Source organism: Schistocerca gregaria, chromosome 2 (genome assembly GCF_023897955.1).
Source record: "Schistocerca gregaria isolate iqSchGreg1 chromosome 2, iqSchGreg1.2, whole genome shotgun sequence".
Lineage (NCBI taxonomy): Eukaryota > Metazoa > Arthropoda > Insecta > Orthoptera > Acrididae > Schistocerca > Schistocerca gregaria.
In genome coordinates, this window is record NC_064921.1 from 713474884 (window position 1) to 713498268 (window position 23385).

The 23385-nt window shown below is 43.7% G+C and overlaps 1 protein-coding gene across 4 annotated transcripts in view; it reads left to right on the plus strand.

Moving 5' to 3' along the window:
* Positions 1-23385, plus strand: part of LOC126334835 (sialin-like) — a 400692-nt gene that overhangs the window by 308755 nt on the left and 68552 nt on the right. The window contains exon 1 of one of the 4 annotated variants that reach the window (XM_049997498.1): positions 15756-16224. The exons of the other annotated variants lie outside the window; for them this stretch is intronic. The gene's annotated coding sequence lies outside the window, so the exon portion shown is untranslated. Of the gene's footprint in view, positions 1-15755; positions 16225-23385 lie in introns of those variants that run through there. 4 annotated transcript variants of the gene reach the window in all.

Here is a 23385-nt window from a genome sequence, read left to right on the forward strand (position 1 = left end):
GAATTCCACAGAGCGAAATACAGTGACGTGCGATACAAGAATGCTGTGTGAAGAGCAACCAAGAGCGGCAATGCCACCAAAAAAAAAAGTGAATACACTTTTTGATAGAAAAAAGGAAGGAGATAAGGAAAAGAGATAAGGAAAGGACAGAACACACTTTATTGCCTGTAATAAATCATACAATCGCCGTTGATCTTTATTTTAAAATTGCCATTGCCGTCTTTGGCCCATATAAAGAGGTACTCATCAGCATTTAACTTCTTCTTCCTTCTCGTAGTCAAAACAAATGGCATGCTTGGAACAAGAGTACCATAAGGCTGTTTAGCCAACAGTCCTGTAATCTCAGCAATACTCCCCGTCTTCCAAGCCAAAATGTTAGCATCTGGAAATGCTTCAAGGCCACCATAATCTGCTTGATTGCCCCCATACAACAAGTGTCAGCCAGGTACTACCTCCAAACACTGTTTGTACATCACACGTAAAGTTCAGATGAAGTCCACGAAAAACATTCGGACCTCCAATCAATTGCTGTTTATTAAACTGCCCAGCCAAGTCAATATCAATCGCCTTCAAACTGCGCCGCCAGCGACGACGGTAACCAAATCGCAGAGGCATTGCTGTGGCACGGTAACACAGTTGAACTGCACTGCACTTGGGCACTCTTAAAACCGAATAACATGTCTTACGTTTACTCTAACAAATATGTTTTATATATCATACTCTTCAGAAAGATAAAGTGAACATTTTTTGAAAAACAGATTTTTTTTTAAATTTTTGGCGTCCTATCTCAAACGCCCGAGGCGGGCGCCACTATCAAGTTTCCGCCCCGGTTGGGAAATATCGTAGATCCGGGCTGATCACATCCACATAACATTCGGAGCTGAGTGCATGTGCATTCTTTCTAAAACATTCCCAAACATATGGTGAACTAGTTTTCGCAGCAGCCTTTAGTCAGCAGCCAACGACTGTGACGTCCATCTCACACAATTATTCTAGTATCATGAAGCACTGCGGCTGAATATGAGCAAAACTGCCACTATACTTTCCTCGTCACTGACAGTTGTCAGTATTGCGTACGTGTACGAAGATTGAGGCCAAGGTGTGTGGTGGTCCGCGTAAGCGAAGGGCATTGTATCGTGCGCGTGACAGGCCGCTGGCAGTATCGCCACTTCGCCACTACCTGGAACTCGGTGCGCCGCTGCGACAGCTCAAGGCAGACGCGTGCGTTGTTTTCGGTCAGCTTCTAACGTGCAGGCTGCTTTGATGACACACTATGATTAGCTTCGCGGCAACATGCGAATAGTTAGGATTACGGAGCTGCACATTGCACACTACGTGAAGCATGAAATACATTGAAATACTTGTAGAGTATTGTAAACAGTGGAATACGAGAAAGGGAGTAGGTTGCCTTGAAGTTGAACTGAGCAACAGACGAATACATCTGAATGAAAAATGGTGCCACACTACAAAAAAAGTGACAGATGTGGAAAATCAATATAAAGGTGGTCCCAACTGACACTGCTATCTGATGTTAATTTTGATGTGACAACAAAAAGATTCAGATGGAGATTCATTGATTCCAAAGCTTCTGAAAAATCACTAGAATTACATATTCTAAAAATATAAGCCCAATTATACATTTTTTGGTGGAACTTCTTTTTTTCTGACTGCAGAATGAGACGAATTATATGATATCTCGTTTGTAGCTCTGATTAAAAATTGTTGAGTAAAAACGCACGGTATGAGCGAAGTTCTGTGGTTTGCCGTTCGAATTCCACGTCACCTACAAATTTACGCGACTCTCCACGAAAACTAGCAGCACCGACAAAGCATACATAGTATCCTCACTGTTGACGGAGAGTGGTGTAAACATCGAGGCGATGCACCATTAAAATGGTGGCGACAACAGCTCAGAAATCCCATATTCAATGTGTTTTTACTCCGCAAGTTCTTGCCACACCTACAAAATAATTACACCACTTATTTCATCTCGTATATATCTGCTATTCTGGCGGAACAAAATGCCATAATGCCGTTTTAAAAATTCTAGTGACCAATGTAGTTTTACAGTATCTCATTGAAGTTACTTTATTAGCGTAAGCGTGTAGAGAATTTGGAGCCAAACAATCATTTAATCATTTCCTTGTCACATTAAAAGGAACAAAGCTCTTGCACATGCGAAAGCTTGGTGGAACACCGTGTACATCGAACAAATACGTCGAGCAAAGAATTACGAAGTAGTTGCACATGGTAGAAGTTAAGCCGGTTCACACACGCTACAAAAGTGTCGCCACAGCTAGTCGCATGCAGTAGTTGCACATGTGAACTCCCAGAGTTCAGTGGCGCAACTTGAGAAGCAACTTTTGTCATACCACAAGAAGTTCCACTTGGTCGCACTTTGTTACGCCACTTTCCTTCCACCACTGCTCCCTGGTAGCTGTATTCTGAAACACGAGCATTTTATCGCAGTTATCGTGGAATAAATGCTGCTGTACTCTGTTCGATTTCAGTGTGTTTTCATTTTATTACTGAAAAAAAGTCAAAATAGTGGTCGGCGTGTACACTTCTGCAGCTTCTGGAACTACAAGAACAACAGCCTATGTTTAATTTTTTGTAGCCATGTATGTGTGTGTGTGTCATGCTCGCACAAACACAATATTTGAAAACCTGTGATGTATCACACAGTCCTAAAAATTTTTTGAGTCATTAAGTAAATACAATTAATACAAGTAACAGAAAAAGACTTGCAGCACTGCTTCCAACAGCGGACAATTCGCATGGAGTGGTGCAGGGATCGCTGGGGGACCATTGAAGGGGACATTTCAGTTGCGTAAGTTGAGTAAAGGAGTAAAGAGTTAGAGCATGAGTCCGGTTTCCTTATTGCTACACCTCGTAAGTACCATCTGCAGAAACGCCACTCTTCCAAGATTTTAGGATCTTATTGTACTCGTTGATGTAGGCATTTCGAATAATTAATCTTTAGTTTAATAGGAGCCTTAACACGCTCAGATGCTATTTCCTGCATATAATGCAAAATTTATTCAGTGCTTGTTCTCACAAATCAGGAAGTTTGTACGACTCGTTCTTTTTAGTTACATACGAGTGCATGCCAGCTGTTGGTTAGTTTGCATTTTCGTCTTAGAGTGTTATTTCTTTTATAAGTTTCTTTTATAAATATGTTTGTCGTCCCTGATATATCGCTGCACGACCTCGGGGAAGATCATTTTGGACTCCGTAAAAATGTTGGAACACGTGAGGCAATACAGACCCTACGACTTACCTTAGAAGAAAGATTAAGGAAAGGCAAACCTACGTTTCTAGCATTTGTAGACTTAGAGAAATCTTTTGACAATATTGACTGGAATACTCTCTTTCAAATTCTGAAGGTGGCAGGGGTAAAATACAGGGAGTGAAAGGCTATTTACAATTTGTACAGAAACCAGATGGCAGTTACAAGAGTCGAGGGGTATGAAAGGGAAACAGTAGTTGGGAAGGGAGTGAGGCAGGGTTGTAGCCTATTCAATCTGTATATTGAGCAAGCAATAAAGGAAACAAATGAAAAATTCGGAGTAGGTATTAAAATCCATGGAGAAGAAATGAAAACTTTAAGGTTCGCCGATGACATTGTAATTCTGTCAGAGACAGCAAAGGACTTGGAAGAGCAGTTGAACCGAACAGACAGTATCCTGAAAGGAGGATATAAGATGAACATCAACAAAAACAAAGTGAGGATAATGGAATGTAGTCAAATTAAGTCGGGTGATGCTGTGGGAATTAGATTAGGAAATGAGACACTTAAAGTAGCAAAGGAGTTTTGCTATTTGCGGAGCAAAATAACTGATGATGGTCAAAGTAGAGAGGATATAAAATGTAGACTGGCAATGGGAAGGACAGCGTTTCTGAAGAAGAGAAATTTGTTAACATCGAGTATAGATTTAAGTATCAGGAAGTCGTTTCTGAAAGTATTTGTATGTAGTGTAGCCATGTATGGAAGTGAAACATGTACGATAAATACTTTGGACAAGAACAGAAGAATGCTGAAGATTAGATGGGTAGATCACATAACTAATGAGGAAGTACTGAATAGAATTGGGGAGAAAAGGAGTTTGTGGCACAACTTCACTAGAAGGGATCGGTTGGTAGGACATGTTCTGAGGCGTCAAGGGATCACCAATTTAGTATTGTAGCGCAGCGTGGAGGGTAAAAATCGTACAGGGAGCCCAACAGATTCAGAAGGATGTAGGCTGTAGTAGGTACTGGGAGATGAAGAAGCTTGCACAGGACAGAGTAGCATGGAGAGCTGCATCAAACCAGTCTCAGGAGTGAAGACCACAACAACAACAACATTAATACCTACCCATATGATTTCAGTTGTTTAGAGCTGTGCAACTACGTAGAATTCGTGGCGTCCTGTATGAACGGTAGCTCTCGGTGCCACTACACACAGCCACAAGTTGTGACATAACATCAGTTACGTGTGTGAACCCGCCCTTACGCTGTAATGCGCCATCCTTTGCACAAATCGAGCTTACTTTTTCAGGAGAACCGTAGCACTTTAGAACAGGAGAACGCCGTGTTTGTGGGCGGCTTTCGCCGCACTGCCGCGGACGGCTTGGTTTCCAGAGAATCTGATGCTTAGGCGGCGTGTGGCGCCCTCGGCACGCACGGCCCTAGGGGCGAGTCGGCTGTTGGCTGGCGGAGCACGTAGTCTGCTTCAGCGTCGCTACATTGCTCCGTGTTTCGTTTCACTTCGGCGATTTCGTGTCTTGTCGTGTATGTAATTGTATTATCGCTTAGCAATTCTATCATTGCATCAGACAACAAGAAACTTGTGGAAATGGTAGGAGTTTAACGACGGCTTTCTGGTGTCGCTTTATTTTGATCATAAATGATTGCAGGAAGTTTTTACGAACTAGTTTACTTAGTTTACTCGACGCAAAAGAGGAATCACGAAACAAATTATTATTATTGTTATTATTATTATTGCTACTTTGCTGAGTAAAACCAGCTCAGTTCTAATCCAACTCTAATCCAACTTCGGGGACAACAGTGAATTGCCGCTATGTTATCACTAGGTAAGTCCTAGTGATGCCAGGGCAAGAAGAGCAGGTGGAGAAATCAGAGGAATGGCCTACCTCAGGGAAGCGTCCTCGCCCACAGGTCTGTACAATATATATATATATATATATATATATATATATATATATATATATATATATATATATATGACCAACCAGTGCCAAACATCACGCGCCAATTTATGTATGCCGATGACACTGCAGTTGCAGCCCAAGGTAACAATTTTATGGATGTAGAGGAGAAATTAACCAGTACCTTGGAAGCTCTCTCCCAGTATTATGAGGCAAACCACCTAAGGCCGAACCCTTCCATGACGCAGGTCTGTGCGTTCCATTTAAAGAACAGGGAGGCAAATCGTGAATTAAATGTAATATGGAGAGGTGAACGTCTCGAGCACTGTAAAACGCCCAAATATCTTGGTGTCACGTTGGATCGCACACTGCCCTATAAATATAATTGTAATGCCACAAGGGAAAAAGTCTCAACTAGAAACATCACCAGGAAACTAACCAGCGGATCCGGGGGTGCAAACCCAAAAGTCCTGAGAACTTCAACCCTTGCGCTCAGTGTGTCAGCCGCGAAATACGCCGCTCCAGTGTGGTCTGCATAAACACATGCGAGAAAAGTCGATGTCACGGTAAATGAAATGGCGCGGATTATTACCGGATGCTTGAGGCCAACCCAGTGCACAAGATGTACTTAATCATGGGGATTGCACCGCCCATCATACGACGTGACATCGCTGCCGATGCCGAAAAAACCAAGCAAGAAAAGGACATGCGTCACACTTTATATGGGCACTAGCCTGCTGTCCGACGGCTTTGTTCGAGGAAGAGTTTCCTGTCACGTACCTGAGCCCTGGAAGGGTCGGCTGCAGAGAATCGTTTGGAAAGGTGGGAAATCGACCTGAAAAACCCCCATAAAGATTGTAAAAGAAGAACTGGCGCCTGGTGGAGACCTACCATACACAGTCTGGAGAACCCTAAACCGTATGAGGGTGGAAGTGCCGAATTGCAAGACAAACCTGCAGCAATGTGGTTTCCTAAAAGAGAATGAGAACACTCTCAGTCTGTGTGGATCCTCAACACCTGCTTATCTGTCCATATTTAGACCAGCCCTGCACAATGAATGACTTATGGGAGGCAAATGACAAGGCCATATTGGCTGCTGATTTTTGAAAGTTTGAAGTCTAGTTCCGGACACGGAAAGTAAGTAGTAATGATGCCAGTTTGTTACTGCCCATCCCCCTACTTCTTATGAGTGTAAGACGTATATCTGTATCGTGTGGATGGCAGCAAGGAGTGCCTGTGCAGTATACTGTTATCTTTGTAGTGCTGAAGATAAGTATACAATTAATAGAAAAGGAACGGCTCATAGCGTGCTGAGCCCGAGTAGTAGATTATGGTCTCCAACGGAGACGCATAAACTTGGATTGTGGAAGGATGAGAAAAGAAATCAGCCGTGTCCTCTTTTTTTTTTTTTAAAGGAACCATCGCGTCGTTCGCTTTTAGCGATGGAACGAAGCCGTGGGAAACCTAAATATACATCGCCGGACGGAGATTGTAATGGCAGTCCTCCAGAGTGCTTGTCCGGTGTATTGCCATTGCGCCACCTTGCTCGCTTAGCTACAGCGTGGCTACCAGTTTAGTGTTCACATCAGACGTACTGAACACCATCTGCAGCGTCTTAAACCTACACTCCACGGGATAATATGTCTTACATATCCTCGAACAAATATGTTTTATATATCCGACTCTTCAGAAAAATAACATGAACATATTTTTGAAAAACAGATTATGTATAAATTTTTGACTTTCTGTCTCAAACGCTCGAGGGGGGAGGGGGGCACCATTATCACATTTCTGCCCCAGTTCGGAAATATCGTAGATCCGGGCTGATCACACCGACATAACATTCTGAGTTGGGCGCAAGTGCATTCTTTCTAAAACATTTCCAAACTTAATGATAAATTTGTTTTCGCGGTAGCCTTTAGTCAGCATCCAACGACTGTGACGTCCACCTCACACAATTATTCTAGTGTCATCGAGTTTGGTTTGATATCGTGCCCAAGATGCTGGCGCGTGATCTCATCATGAATTTACACTGTGACAGAAGTCATGGGTTGCATCCTAATATAGTGTCGGATTTCCTTTCGCCCGGCGTAGAGCAGCAACTTGACGTGGCGTGGCTCAACAAGTCCGTTGGAAGTCCACAGCAGAAATATTGAGCAATATTGAGCGACTTCTAATCAAGCTGCGGAGCTATGGGGTTTCGTCTCAGTTGTGCGACTGGATTCGTGATTTCCTGTCAGGAAGGTCGCAGTTCGTAGTAATAGACGGCAAATCATCGAGTAAAACTGAAGTGATATCAGGTGTTCCCCAGGGAAGCGTCCTGGGACCGCTATTGTTCCTGATCTATATAAATGACCTGGGTGACAATCTGAGCAGTTCTCTTAGACTGTTCGCAGATGATGCTGTAATTTACCGTCTAGTAAGGTCATCCGAAGACCAGTATCAGTTGCAAAGCGATTTAGAAAAGATTGCTGTATGGTGTGTCAGGTGGCAGTTGACGCTAAATAACGAAAAGTGTGAGATGATCCACATGAGTTCCAAAATAAATCCGTTTGAATTCGATTAATCGATAAATAGTACAATTCTCAAGGCTGTCAATTCAACTAAGTACAAGGGCGTTAAAATTACGAACAACTTCAGTTGGAAGGACCACATAGATAATATTGTCGGGAAGGCGAGCCAAAGGTTGCGTTTCATTGGCAGGACACTTAGAAGATGCAACAAGTCCACTAAAGAGACAGCTTACACTACACTCGTTCGTCCTCTGTTAGAATATTGCTGCGCGGTGTGGGATCCTTACCAGGTGGGATTGACGGAGGACATCGAAAGGGTGCAAAAAAGGGCAGCTCGTTTTGTATTACCACGTAATAGAGGAGAGAGTGTGGCAGATATGATACACGAGTTGGGATGGAAGTCATTACAGCATAGACGTTTTTCGTCGCGGCGAGACCTTTTTACGAAATTTCAGTCACCAACTTTCTCTTCCGAATGCGAAAATATTTTGTTGAGCCCAACCTACATAGGTAGGAATGATCATCAAAATAAAATAAGAGAAATCAGAGCTCGAACAGAAAGGTTTAGGTGTTCGTTTTTCCCGCTCGCTGTTCGGGAGTGGAATAGTAGAGAGATAGTATGATTGTGGTTCGTTGAACCCTCTGCCAAGCACTTAAATGTGAATTGCAGAGTAGTCATGTAGATGTAGATACTGCTCCTAAAGCAGTCTGTAATTGCGAAAGTGTTGCCGATGCAGGATTGTGTGCACGAACTGACTTCTCGATTATGCCCCATAATAGTTCTGTGGGATTCATATCGGGCGATCTGGGTGGCCAAGTCATTCGCTCGAACTCTTCGGAATGTTCTTCAAATCAATCGCGAACAATTATAGCCTGTTGAGATGGCGTATTGTCATCCATAAACATCCCATCGTTGTTTGGGAACATTAGGCCCATGAATGGTTGAAAATGCTCTCAGAGTAGCCGAACATAACCATTTTCAGTCGTTGATCGGTTCAGTTGGACCAGAGCACCCAGTCCATTCTATGGAAACACCTCGCTACTATGGGACCACCGCCAGCTTGCACAGTACCTTGTTGATAACGTGGGTGCATGGCTTCGTGGGGTCTGTGCAACACTCGGACCCTACCATCGGCTCTTACCAACTAAAACTGGGACTCGTCTGACTGGGCCAACAGTAGTCTAGCGTCCAGCCGACATGATCATGAGCTCAGGAGAGCGCTGCAGGTGACTTAATGCTCTTAGCAAAGGCACTCCTGTCAGTCGTCTACTGACGTAGTCCAATAACCCCAGATTACGCCACACTGTCCTAAGGGACACGTTCGTCATACTTCCAACTGATTTCAGCGGTTATTTCACGCAGTATTGCTTGTCTGTTAGCACTGATAACTCTACGTAAACACCGCTGCTCTCAGTCGTGAAGTGAATGCCGTCGGCCACTGCGTTGTCCGTGCTGAGAGGTAATGCCTGCAATTTGGTTTTCTCGGCATACTCTTGACATTGTGGATCTGGGAATATTGAATTCCTTAACGATTTCAGAAGTAGAATGTCACGTGCGTTCAAAGTCCCCGTTGTGTGACCATAATCAGGTCGAAAACCTTTAGACGTGAATCATCTGAGTACATATGACAGCTCTGCCAGTGCACCATCCTTCTTTTATACCTTGTGTACGTGATACTACCGTTACCTATCTGCGTGAATATTTCTGTCAATGGCTTTTGTCATCTCAGTGTATTCGACACCCGAAAAAATTATTGTGTTTTTTGTACTGTAATAGTTCCAATGGCTTTGAGCACTATGCGACTTAACTGTTGTGGTCATCAGTCCGCTAGAACTTAGAACTACTTAAACCTAACTAACCTAAGGACATCACACACACATCCATGCCCGAGGCAGGATTCGAACCTGCGACCGTAGCGGTCGCGCGGTTCCAGACTGTAGCGCCTAGAACCGCTCGGCCACCCCGGCCGGCCGGCTGTACTGTAATGTCACAGCGCGTTTCGGATAACGGGCACGGGAGATTAAGTGTAGTGATATCGTGGATGAGTAGTTTATAAGATTAAAGATCATGTAAATACAGTGAAGTGAAAGTTACAAATCTTTACTTGACGTAGGTCAGGCGGAGTAGACATTAGTGTTACCGCCACTTAAATGGCTCCAAGCGCTATGGGACTTAACATCTGAGGTCATCAGTCCCCTAGACTTAGAACTACTTAAACCTAACTAACCTAGGGACATCACACATATCCATGCCCGAGGCAGGATTCGAACCTGTGACCGTAGTAGCAGCGCGGTTCCGGACTGAAGCGCCTAGAACCGCTCGGCCACAGCGGCCGGCGTTACCACAACTGTTTGTAACATTTCAACATTGTGGTGAACATAAATTGCGTTCACTTTCCTACAACAGTAAACAGAGGTATGGCACACTGGATCATTTATTCATGATGACTAAATACCTAGGTATTACAATTACGACCAACTTAAATTGGAAGTAACACATAGAAAAAGTTCTGAGGAAGGCTAACCAAAGACTGCATTTTTTTGGCAGGACACTTAGCAAATTTAACAGACCTTCTAAGGATACTGCCTACTCTACGCTTGTCCATCCTCTTTTAGAATACTGCTGCGCGGTGTGGGATCCTTACCATGTAGGACTGACGGAGTACATCGAAAAAGTTCAAAGAAAGGCAGCACGTTTTGTATTATCGCGAAATATTGGAGAAAGTGTCACAGGATTTGGGCTGGACATCATTAAAAGAAAGGCGTTTTTCGTTGTGACAGAATCTTCTCACGAAATTCCAATCACCAACTTCCTCCTCCGAAAGCGAAAATATTTTGTTGACACCGCACTACGTAGGGAGTAACCATCACCACGATAAAATAAGAGAAATCAGAGCTCGTACGGAAAGATATAGGTGTTCATTCTTTCCGCGCGCTATACGAGATTGGAATAATAGAGCATTGTGAAGGCGGTTCGATGAACCTTCTGCCAGGCACTTAAATGTGATTTGCAGAGTAGCCATGTAGATGTAGATAATCACGTATTAGCCTGTCCGGTAGACTATTGTAGTACGGTCAAAATGGTCAAATGGCTCTAAGCACTATAGGACTTAACATCAGAGGTCATCACTTCCCTAGACTTAGAACTACTTAAACCTAACTAAGCTAAGGACATCACACACGTCCATGCCCGAGGCAGGATTCGAACCCGCTCGTAGCAGCAACGCGGTTCCGGACTGAAGCGCCTAGAACTGTTCGACACCAACGGCCGCCTCGTAGTACGGAAGTAAGTGTCTTCTTTTCTCTGTAAAACTGATTCATAATAAAGCCAAAATAGCTTCGTTCATATCAGAGGAGGCAAATACATGTAATTAACATAACTCTTATCGAACACATGTGTTGGCTAGCTGTGGATCACGCTGTCTTTGAAAATCAGTAATTGTGTATCCTATATTCAACGTCCCTTGCAACGCGCAAAGAACGACCTCTCTCGATACGTATGTTTTCCTCGTCGTGCTGACAAGACGCTTTTCACTTGTTTTTTGTTGATGTCGAGGTCGTGTTCCCCGCAGTGCGTGTTTGTCCAATGCCATGTTAGCAACCGTGAATTCATGCGTATTCGACAGCTTTATGCGAAATTAATCGGTCTTCAGAACTGCCTCCTAAGGATCTGTAGCTCATGTGAATTTTAATTTTGGGTTGAAATTATCGGTGACTGCTAATAGGTTACACTGAACAGATGTAAAGGATCTACATGAAGAGTGAAGCTAGAGCAAAGGAGTTGCGTCAACCTATTCGTCTACAGTAGTTACTGCGGAAACGAAAGGGCAGACTCCCAGACTAAAACGTTGCTGCGTCTACTTCCCATCGGCATTCCCCGACCATACAGTGATTTTCACATTACACTCGCCAACAAATAAAAAACCTAATGGAGAGCTTTAGTGGATGTGGACATTACTGCACCACCTGCTGATACTACTACTACTTCTGTTACTATTTTTGTTGTTGTTGGGTGGCTCGATGGTCTGGTTCAAGTTGGTTGGTTTGTTGATTTGGGGAAGGGAACCAAACAGTGAGGTCATCGGTCTCTACTCATTAAGGAATGATGGGGGAAGGAAAGCGGCCGTGCCCTTTCAAAGGAACCGTCCCGGCATTTGCTTGAAGCGGTACAAGTCTTTCAATTGCGTGCCACTTCGGCGACCTGCGCGCTCCTAACCTACTGTAGGTATTCAACCAAGTGAAGGGGAGCTACTATTTAACCTGAAATCAGGAACATCGTTTCGGGCGATTCAGTAAGAGATACCACGCTGCCCTTACTTTCTCAACTCGGCGTTCACGATAAAAGAAATTGTTACTATTAACAGACTACGAGCAGCTCACATGAATGCTAATAAAACGAGTCATCTGGTAAACGTAATACGCCCTCCACGCTATGATTCCTGTCTCTTTGTTGAGGACATTGTGCATAAACTAATAGATTATTGTAAATACAATCGTCCAAGAACAATTACTGTGTACAATATTTATAAAAGTAAAGATTATTGTTCTCTTAGAGTGCTTCTTAGTTCCATGGATAGATCCATTGCCAAATGTATTTGCCATTTCATCTGTCTTAGTAAAAGGAAACCTTAAAATATGAGAACCTGTTTCATGTTTTATGTATATGAGTGCGTTTCATGTTAAAAATTTGTGCCTTTTATTTTAAGAGTGTAGTCAAACTAATGCGCTTCGTACGTTAATTATCTCGCACAGTTGTTTTATATTTTCTAATAAGTCATTCAAATGTCCTGTTTGTGTCTGGTGAAACGTTCCGTCAAATATCCTGTTTGTGTCTGGTGAAACAGTGAAATGCACTTTGCCTGAAACAAACTGAGAAAAGAAGGAAGAAAATGAAGCTACAGGACACGGCGGCAGTTGCTTCGTCTTACATTAATATTACTCATTCCACTGTCCCAGCATTCAAACCCAATATTAACCTGAAAATCTTGCTTTCTCGTTTCCTGTCAGAGTCTTCCAACACAATTTGAAAAGGAAGGAAGGAATTTTATGTTTTAGAGACGAAGCATAAGTGCAGCTACAATAATAAGATATAGAATAAAGATGAAGAGGGAAATCTACATCTCCTTATCCCAGCATTTTATTTTATCTATCTTACGAGCCCACGGAAAAACTAAATTCGGGAGAACTTGGTTAAACTTGACACGGCGTTATATGTGCTTCTTTTCTGTCATATGAACAGAGGTATATAGCTACCGCAAGCTATGGTAGACTAGCATAATTAAGCGTAGGCTACCATAGTTTTCCTAGTAGACTCCGACAGTTACGATTCGATCCGCATTACCTGCACGTCAGGTGTGTTGCATAAGCGTCGGGTGTTACCACAGTCCGAGCGCTTTATTTACTTATGCGATGAGTGTCATCTTAGATTCTCCTAAAAACCAGAAGGGTTTAATCGTCCAGAAACTGATTCGATATATAAAGGGTCATGTAACCTACGGAACATGAATACACTGCTAGCGTTCTTCAGCATGCGTCGTCGTTCGGAAGTACGGAAATTATACAACACAAGGACCATCTAAAACAAGACAGAAGCCACGAGTAAATACTGTGGGACCATATATCATTATGCAGCGCTAATCATCTACGAGATAACCTTCAGACGTGTGGACTCTGTCCACAATTTATCAAATGTGTGGTGCAGGAACCATTACAGAGATCGGGAAAAATTTCGACGGCCGCTTCTGAGTTAACTAATGAAATGCCGATGCCTGCTATTTGTGTCACATCATCTGATGAGCAATCTAGTCTCTCGAGCGCCACATCATCAGTGTCATTGGGCGCTTCAACAACAATTGAGGACCATTTTAATAAAACGCAACAAAAGCCGTCTACAAAACTTTATAGGAGAGTACTTTTTTAGTTTCGTTGAATCAAAAAATTTCAAAAAATAAAATACTACTTATTCATGTAGATAGGAATTGATAAAGGAATAACTGGAGTTCATCACTAAGAGGCTCTCTCTATACCTTCGTAACAGACACAAACTAGATGCCCATGAGGTACAGTGTTTCGTAAACACTGCACCAAAAGACAGTGGTTATCTATTTTTTGTAGCTCAGGTAAAGTTCCGCAGAGGAAGGGCCAGTTTCAAATGATGTGATGTCTGCTCCCATTTTAATGTCGCTTTTCCATGTACCACTCCTGGTCCTCAAGAAAGCTGTTATCTAATAGCGCTGCGTTGTTGAGACATTAACACATTCCAAGAAATGCCTGTGTCCGAAAGGAAAATAAATATGAAAACAGTTCTCCCTTTATTGTGGCGTCTTCATCGTGGAAAATTTTGAGCAGTAAACAGTGACTTTTTCAAGAAGTGTCTGGAGTGAAAAGAATTTTATTTTGAACCTTTAACATTATATCATGGGGTTATATAATTCCATTTAGCCAAGTAGCACGTAATTTTAGGGTCTATTAGCGTATCACACGAATCGAATCGCTCTTCAGTCTCGTAATAATTTATAATCCGTGCTTAAGCTTACTTCAGTCGAATTCTACGAAGGGCTAGAGTGAAATCGTTTTAGAGAGTTAGACGCAGATATCGTTTCCTATAGGATGAATTGAGCGGTTCCCACATAACTTATCGGTACTTATCTTCTTTTTCTTCTTCTTATTCTCGTCTGCGTCTTCTTCGGTACAGGATTAAGATTTTAGTTTCTTACGGTTTCATGTTCACTTCATTACGATAGGTGTCTGCTTTGCAATTATTTTACAATTGGGTCGAATTGTTAGTATTTGGGACATTCTTCTTTCCTCTGTTTTCGTCTGGTTTGTCGACATCTAGTTTAGTGCTGATTTCACGTTTACTTCCTTCCTTTTCACGTTATTTGCGATGTGATCAAGCAAACTACATATTTGATGTTCCGAACAAAATTTGTTCTTGTTGTGTAACTTAAGTTTCCTTTGTGGCCGAGCGGTTCTACGCGCCACAGTCTGGAACGGCGCGACCGCTACGGTCGCAGGTTCGAATCCTGCTTCGGACATGGATGTGTGTGATATCCTTAGGTTAGCTAGGTTTAAGTGGTTCTAAGTTCTAGGGGACTGATGACCTCAGAAGTTAAGTCCCATAGTACTCAGAGCCATTTGAACCATTTCCTTTGGCTTTCTGACTGGTCCGTGTATGAGAACCATGCAGCAGTGTAGGGCTAGCCACAACCTTACAAAATCTAAGTTAGTTTACTTTTGGTGTGTGCCCAAATAACATTTTATTATTGTTTCCGAAACACTTTGGAAACTGCTAATTTTGATCAGTGATGTCTGTGATGTCACATATCAAATGTTTTGTGATCTGAATCTTGCATATATGCCTAATTATGTATGAAAATTTTAGATTTTATTCTACCTTCGCGTCAGATCTTTAAATGTAAGAACGCTATGCTGTTCACATTTTTGGGTGGTAAACATTACAGTTGACGGAGTCAAAAGCCAAGGCAATTTGACATCGAAGGCTGCGCTCTGTTGCCTTCAAACGCATGCGCCAACTGCGATTTGCTCAATGGAGAAGAACGTGACCGCGCCGTTGCCAGAGTCGGTGGTCAGGTCAAGGACGGCTGGAAATGCGGGCGTACGTCAGTGCTTGAATTAACGCCTCGTCGCTACTCTTTTATAATCTACTTTCCACTTAACATAGGTCTTAATAATGGAGGAATTATTTTGAATTGTGAATAAAAGTAAATAATGAACGGTATTCTAAGTATGTAGAAGGCAAGTTAAAACGCGTGGATGTCGGAACGACGTACCAAACATTTGTCTTGATAAAAAAAGGAACAACATAACAATAGAGATGTTAGTGAAAAAACATATTTTAGTCTGCAGCTTACAGCTCGTTTGAGAAAGTAGACTCTCCCAGAAAGTAGTCGAAAGTCATCAATGAGTAGTACCGTGACCCACCACAGTGCGTCGCCAAAGGTTCGCTGACGTCAGCCACGAGTACAGGGCGCATGCGCCCCAACTCGCTCAATCGCACGCCGAGCCGCCTCTGCCGCCGTCTGACGTCACGTCCGCCACGATAAGCGCCGATTGCCGAAAGCGGAATGTTGAACAACTCGGCTCCCGGGACAGTAGCGCGCAAAGCGCCCGTAACGGATAGTGAGAATCGGCAAAAATTTGTCCGCACAGTAGTAGGTATTAATCGTTGCCCATTCTGTGCTAAAAGGTGTGATGTTCGATCTCTGGCTGTGCGAAGCCGGCAGGTGTGTCGTCCAACACATACTGACACCCCAAACCAAGATGGTTCGTACACCCGGCAGCCGAAATGCACAGCGGCGTACGGCAGTTGCTCAGACGGGCTGTGCGGCGGAAGGACAACGAGGAGTCGATATCGTATCGGTGGCACAGTGACGAAAACCCACGTTCGATCGATATAAGTTTCTCCTTTGTCGATACTTTAATAATTACGGAACTCGTGGCATATTTAACATCGGGTCTCGCAGTACCACAAACATTTGCGGAAATTGGTTCATCACTGTATCTACTGCTCTAGAGTCTTTGCAGTCAGTGCGTCAGCGGTAAGTTTTTACCAGACGAATTGTTTCACCTTTTGCTGCATAATTGTGTTGTGGCTTCTGTCGGTTATATCACACATTAAACATATTGAAACATATCAGTGCAGCAAGAGACGCAGCGGAGACCCACGTACGAATGCTCCTCTATCGTGGAAGTTCTGCTTGTTGCTTATGTGTAATGTGGGCATGACAAACGACCGTCTGACCGAGTGAAAGCGGTCGTAGTTTCCCCTAGAGTGTACACTTGCGAAGGCTAGGGGGTTGCCAGCTTCACTGACCTGGGGGTTCTAATCTCACATCGGGCATAAGGTTGGTTTTTAAAGTAGTGTCAGCGGGTGAGTCCAGCAAACATATGCCAATACAATTCGTAGCTATCAGTGTCATTGAACGTCTTGTGCTGTGTCATATGAATACACAATAGTAATAATTAAATGAGTGCGGTAGACGTATTCAAAGATTTGTTACTTAAAGGCAGCAAAGCAGTCATAAGCAAATTTTTAAAAATCTTCTTGCTGTAACAGATACAGGCGAGACACGTTGTACGGTTGTTTTATGCAAATAAAAGGCTGTAAATGCCTTTCTATAATATTCTGTGTCGCGGTATTGTGACTTGATAAACAGCCTATCCATAACTCTTTGACGGCGGAATTAATTTTCTATCATTTAATAGATATGTGTCTGTGTTTACTGTTGCTGATATATGGAAACCAGTTTGTCATGGTAATAGCATACTCGCGCAGCTTCCTCGGCCTGCACACTATCATTATCAAGAGTGCCTTGTTTCTTTTTCTGTTTTCCTTTTTTTTGTTGTTGCTTCACCACCTATTAAGGTGAGTTGCAATCTTTAAGCGACCACAGGCATCAAATGACGGTTTGCTGCACGGGCTGTGGTACTTTATTCCCAGCACGATAACGCGTAACTTTGCAGTAAGACTAGAAGTGAGTTCCGTATTTCGTTCCAGGATCAACATCTTACATTTCCTCCCATGTGGACATGAAACAGTCATGCGTGGTGCCACAGTAGAAAGTGTTTGCCTTAATAGCTAAAAGACAAAGTTTCTTATCTTACTATAAACCATATGCTAGTGCACTGGCATGTCACATATATATCAACAACTGACAACAAATAGTGATCGACGCCATAACGGAATCATTTTTCAGTTTACCTCTCCTCCACTGTGTTAAGCTAAGGTACTTTTACGTCAATCGAGGTGACGTCTAAACATAACACAAACAGAAAATTTTAAAAAAGTAGCTAGTCAAGCAAAAAGTCAATTTGAATCTTGCAGTCCTACGTAAGTTACATTACATTTTTATTTTTGTCTTTCGTACTTTCTGTTCCTCCTAATGCTGTAGTGGATAAATGAAATGACCGCTATAACTAGTACTATAATGTGGACGAATTGCCTTTATTCTCTACTTCTCTATTGCTGGTGGTATTACCAGTGTACTTCACTACGATGCAGTGATCTGGCCTGGACGAAATCCACAGACGCGTACGTATTGTCCAGAGCCCCTGCCATAGGTCAGCACTGCACAGCCTCTTAGAGGAGAGACTGCAGCAGAGAAAGTCACTGCGGTGTATCGAGCGCTGCCTAGTAAGCCCACCAAAGTATATATAATGGCCACACTTGCGTGTTTCAGGTCAGGCAACACGACACATTATCGAGGAGAAATTTTAGACTCTTATCGCACTCCCGTCACACCGATTTTCGGAAAAACATATTTGTGTTCAATATGTAAAATTGCAGATAACTAAACCCAGACCAGAATTTGTCAGTTGTTTTAATCGACGTGGCAGCGTCTAAATGACGGGGAATTTTAAACAGAAGTGCCGCTAGTTTCAAGAAAGCAATTCCTGTTTACCGCCATTTTTTTTAAAAACGTATTCGCACATACTGTGAAAATCTGTGTTGGAATGAAACTTTGCAATGGCGTGTGTGCAACAAAGAAAATTCCTCGCAGATTAAAAGCGTGTTCCGAACTGGGATCTGATCTTCGGCCATGGTCATTTGCCGGCAGTGCTTCTATAGACTGGACTCTTGAGGCTGTAACCTCTGAATGGGCTCATGATGCATGCTCGAATAACTCTGACAGTAAAACATTGGCCGCGAAAGGCAGACCGATTCTTGGTCAGGCAAACGGCTTTAATCTGCTAAGAAGTTTCGTACTCTACTGTGCACAGATGAGTCGCATCAAATAATCTAGACATTACTGTGCGACTGGCTCTGGAACATTTTGTAGCAGTCAAAATCGCTTCCTGGGATTCAAAACGAAATTACCAATTATCTGTGCAAGACAGGTCAAAGTAACTTCAAATGACTGTATTGACGATGTTTATGAAATGTGATCAGGCGCCGTATGCAATAGCAGTAAGATACCATACGGCCCCCACCCATTCTCCCTGTTGCGGTTTCTCTCCTCTTGAAATATCTAGGAAAGCTCACGCCAATAAATTAATCCGCAAGTACTATGCTTTCATTTTCAGATGACGTTGTAGCATTGTTTCAATTTGCAGCACCGAGCGAGGTGGCGCAGTGGTTAGCACACTGGAATCGCATTCGGGAGGACGACGGTGTAATCCCGCGTCCGGCCATCCTGATTTAGGTTTTCCGTGCTTTCCCTAAATCACTTCAGGCAAATGCCGGGATGGTTCCTTTGAAAGGGCACGGCCGTCTTACTTCCCCTAATCCTATGAGACCGATGACCTCGCTGTTTGGTCTCTTCCCCCAAACAATCCAATCCAATTTGCAGCAATAAATACATGCACCATTTTCTTACCCAGACTTTCTACTGGGTTCACAGCTATCGCTTGTTCATAAAATTTGAAGATGCAGATATATAACTGCCGCTTCATGTGGTGATGAAAAAATGGAAATGAGCGTTTGGCGTCATTGGCCGGGAGGCCCCTTGCGGGGCAGGTCCGGCCGCCTTGGCGCTGGTCTTATTACGTTTGACGTCACATTGGGCGACCTGCGCGTCGGATGGTGATGGAATGATGATGTAGACAGCACAACACACAGTCCCTGAGCGGAGAAAATCCCCGACCCAGCCGGGAATCGAACCCGGTCTCGTAGGACGGCAATCCCCCACGCTCATCATACACACTTTTTTTTTTCTCCGTTTTGTCCAATGTTGATCGTTGTGTTCGGTTGTTGCGGACATCACATGACAACCGTTCAAGTTCGTTGTTGATCCTTTCGCTCAGGTTTACTTTTATTTATTTTATTACAGAGGCCAACCAGTTCTCTGACCGAACGCCGGCGCACTCAGCTATCTGGGGGGGGGGGGGGGGGGGGGGAGGCGGTGATGGAATGAGTAAAGTCTGTTTTAATGTTACTGGACGCCCTGCATCATTTGAAAAGAGACATAATAGCGACTCGTCGAGCCACACTACACGTCTCCAGTCAGCTGCTGTCCAATTTCTTGTGTTGGCTGGATCATAAATGATGTGCAGCTTTGTACCCTACTCCAAATGTTAATGGTCGGTCTGAAACTGACTGTGAGATGTAATTAAAGTACCAATTCCTAACGAGTTTGAAATAGATTGTCATTGATAAGGGGTGACATTAGTCTCTGGTTCCTGGCGGTTAGCATCTTTTCACGGCCACTGTTCATGAGCCGTGGAACCATTCCTAGTATGGGTCCCTACAGTGTCTACCACCGGTATCCAATCGGAACTTGTCAGAAAACAAGTTTTTTTCCTACCAGCACATGCCCATTGCAGTCTGATGTTTCTGATTCCTGTACGACAGAAGCCGACGGTGTGCTCTTTGCGGTATGGCTAAACTTGGTTCATGCTATCCAGAGGCATCCTTTCCACCACTCCAACCCCCGTCGAATTGATTTGCAAAATATTTCCATAATGTTCTCAAATTACCACAGATATTGTCAGCAGGAGGAGAAAATTACGTTACAAAACTTCCCCCTCGCTCCCTCTTTTTCTCCCTCGTCCTTCTCTCTGTATACATAATCTGTCGCTCTCTCTCTCTCTCTCTCTCTCTCTCTCTCTCTCTCTCTCTCTCTCACACACACACACACACACACCACACATTGTGTGAGGGAAAGCCAAAATTTAGTGACCTCCACACATCGTCATAGTGGCTCCTAAAAGGGAACCTCCCCATCGCACCCCCCTCCGATTTAGTTATACGTTGGCGCAGTGGATAGGCCTTGAAAAACTGAACACAGATCAATCGAGATAACAGGAAAAAGTTGTGTGGATGGTTCAAATGGCTCTGAGCACTATGGGACTCAACTGCTGTGGTCATTAGTCCCCTAGAACTTAGAACTACTTAAACCTAACTAACCTAAGGACATCACACACATCCATGCCCAAGGCAGGATTCCAGGATTCGAACCTGTGACCGTAGCAGTCGCACGGTAGTTGTGTGGAACTATGAAATCAAAAAGGAAAATATACATACTGAGTAGTCCAAGCGCAAGATAGTCAACATCAAGGACGGTGTGAGCTCAGGAGCGCCGTGGTCCCGTGGCTAGCGTCAGCAGCTGCGGAACGAGAAATCCTTGGTTCGAGTCTTCCCTCGAGTCAAAAGTTTAATTTTTTATTTTCAGATGATTATTATCTGTCCGTCCGTCCGACGCGAGGTAACTGCGCCGTAGTATGGGGACGCTACACCTAAACAAACATCGAAACACACGACGTCAAGCCGGCCGCTGGTGGCCGAGCGGTTCTGGCGCTACAGTCTGGAACCGCGCGACCGCTACAGTCGCAGGTTGGAATCCTGCCTCGGGCATGGATGTGTATGTTGTCCTTAGCTTAGTTAGGTTTAAGTAGTTCTAAGTTCTAGGGAACTTCTGACCTCAGCAGTTGAGTCCCATAGTGCTCAGAGCCATTTGAACCATTTTGAACACGACGTCAGTCGACTACAGCGCACGGAAGAGAGAGTATTTCTGCGAACGAGGTTCCCTGGCTGGCAGTTGGCTGTTCGCTACTTTGGACGAGAGTGATTATCACACCCACAAGAAAACCTAAAGGGCAAGGTAGAAGAATCTTTTTACCTATTCGCCAAGTGGACAAGTTAGTTGGGTCGACAACATATTCCTGTCATGTGACGCACATGCCGTAACCAGTGTCGTATAGAATATATCAGACGTATTTTCCTGTGGAGGAATCTGTTGACCTATGACCTTGCGATCAAATGTTTTCGGTACCCATTGGAGAGTCCTTTCGCCTACTAATCGCACGGTTTTGCCGTGCGGTCGCAAAACGCAGACACTAAACTTGTTACAGTGAACAGACACGTCAGTGAACGAACGGACAGATCATAACTTTGCCAGAATAAAGAAAGTAAACTTTTCACTCGTGGGAAGACTTGAACCAAGGACCTCTCCTTCCGCAGCTGCTCACGCTAACCACGGGACCATGGCGCTCATGAGCTCACACTTTCCTTGATGTTGCATATCTTGCGCATGGACTACTCAGTATATTTTGCTTTTTTTTATAGTTCCACACAACTTCTTCCTGTTTTGTCGATTGATCTGTGTTCAGTTTTTCAAGGCCTATCAACTGTGCCAACTTATAACAAAACCTGAGGGGGGAGCGATGGGTAGGTTCCCTTGTTAGTAGCATTATCTTTTCTATCCTAGCTGTAATCTTCCATTATGGATTACTTTCCATTCGCCCTGAGTCTGTGAAAATAAATATTGGGAATTGCTGATAGTCTGGAACTCTCGAAAGAGTGTCAACATTGTTTGCAGAAAATGTTTGCAAGTAAAATGATTCGAGTCGTTTCTTTTTTTTTTCTTCCAAGCTCGCAGACAAATGATTGGGCACACGAAACGAAAATGTTTATCTTTCCCGTAACCTTGCGCAACGAACCGCCATGCCTTACAGTGCACCCTGTTGCCCTTGCGTCGATTTATTTTCCTAGTGTCGACTGAGGCAACCCGGGCACGCCACACTGCGTCCGCAATTCTCATGCACCCCATTCGAATTATTGAGCGGTTCCATGGTGTGAGATGTTGCTGTTACTTCCATCCACATTGGACAAGCACTCTCAGCTACATTTATCCCGTAATGTGTTACACAGTATAGGAAAAATTACGTCGATATTGGAATTTCTTGTTCGCAGACGATTTGAGTTTTTTTTAATTACTTTGTGGAGTGGTAAGATACTGGACTCACATTCGGGAAAACAGCGGTTCAGATGCCTGGTCCTGCCATCCATATTTAGGTTTTCCGTTACTTCCTTAAATCGCTTAAGGCCGAAATGCTTTCATTGGAAGTGCACAGCCGATTTCCGTCCCCATCTTTAATGACACCACCGTCAAGAGGATGATAAACCCTACTCATCCTTCATCCTCGACCACCGACAGCTGTTTCCTGGAGTGGGTCCGCCATTGCATGCTTTTCTTCCCATCACTGCAGGCTCTCCCATTTAAAATCGGGTATCACAGTTTAGAGGAGTTGATTCGTCCAGTCCTTGCATTGATATGTAATCACACTCCTATTTAGCAAAGTAAAATGTGTAGCTCATTACTGTTCTCAGTATGTGCACGAAGTTTCATTAATTTCAAATTTTAGCCTTGGCTTGTTTATGGTAATACCAGAGCAGGCCACTGTTCGGAAAATCTGAAGTTGGGCCGACAGGGGGCAAACACTCTGCGGAACCACCAGTTTTTAAGCCCGCATCTCGTGGTCGTGCGGTAGCGTTCTCGCTTCCCACGCCCGGGTTCCTGGGTTCGATTCCCGGCGGGATTTTCTCTGCCTCGTGATGGCTGGGTGTTGTGTGCTGTCCTTAGGTTAGTTAGGTTTAAGTAGTTCTAAGTTCTAGGGGACTGATGACCATAGATGTTAAGTCCCATAGTGCTAGGAGCCATTTGAACCAGTTTTTAATCTAGCAGCCTCAGGACGAGAGATCCAGCTTATGCCAAAACTCTGTACAATCTGAAAATTATTAACGAGAGATTACGTACGTGGTCTAAGCAGAAATTGGTGGACGTTAGTGATATCGCTGACCACTGTATAGGAAACGCGACGGACCAGAATTGTTTGCACTGTCACATACAAGCGATCACTTCTATAGCTTTAAACGTTACAGCGAAGAAGAAAGAAAAGCAGACATAAAAATGCTGCTCGTTAAGACAAAATGCTGCTCGCAGAACGTACGTTCTGTACTGAAATACCGCAGAAGCCTGTAT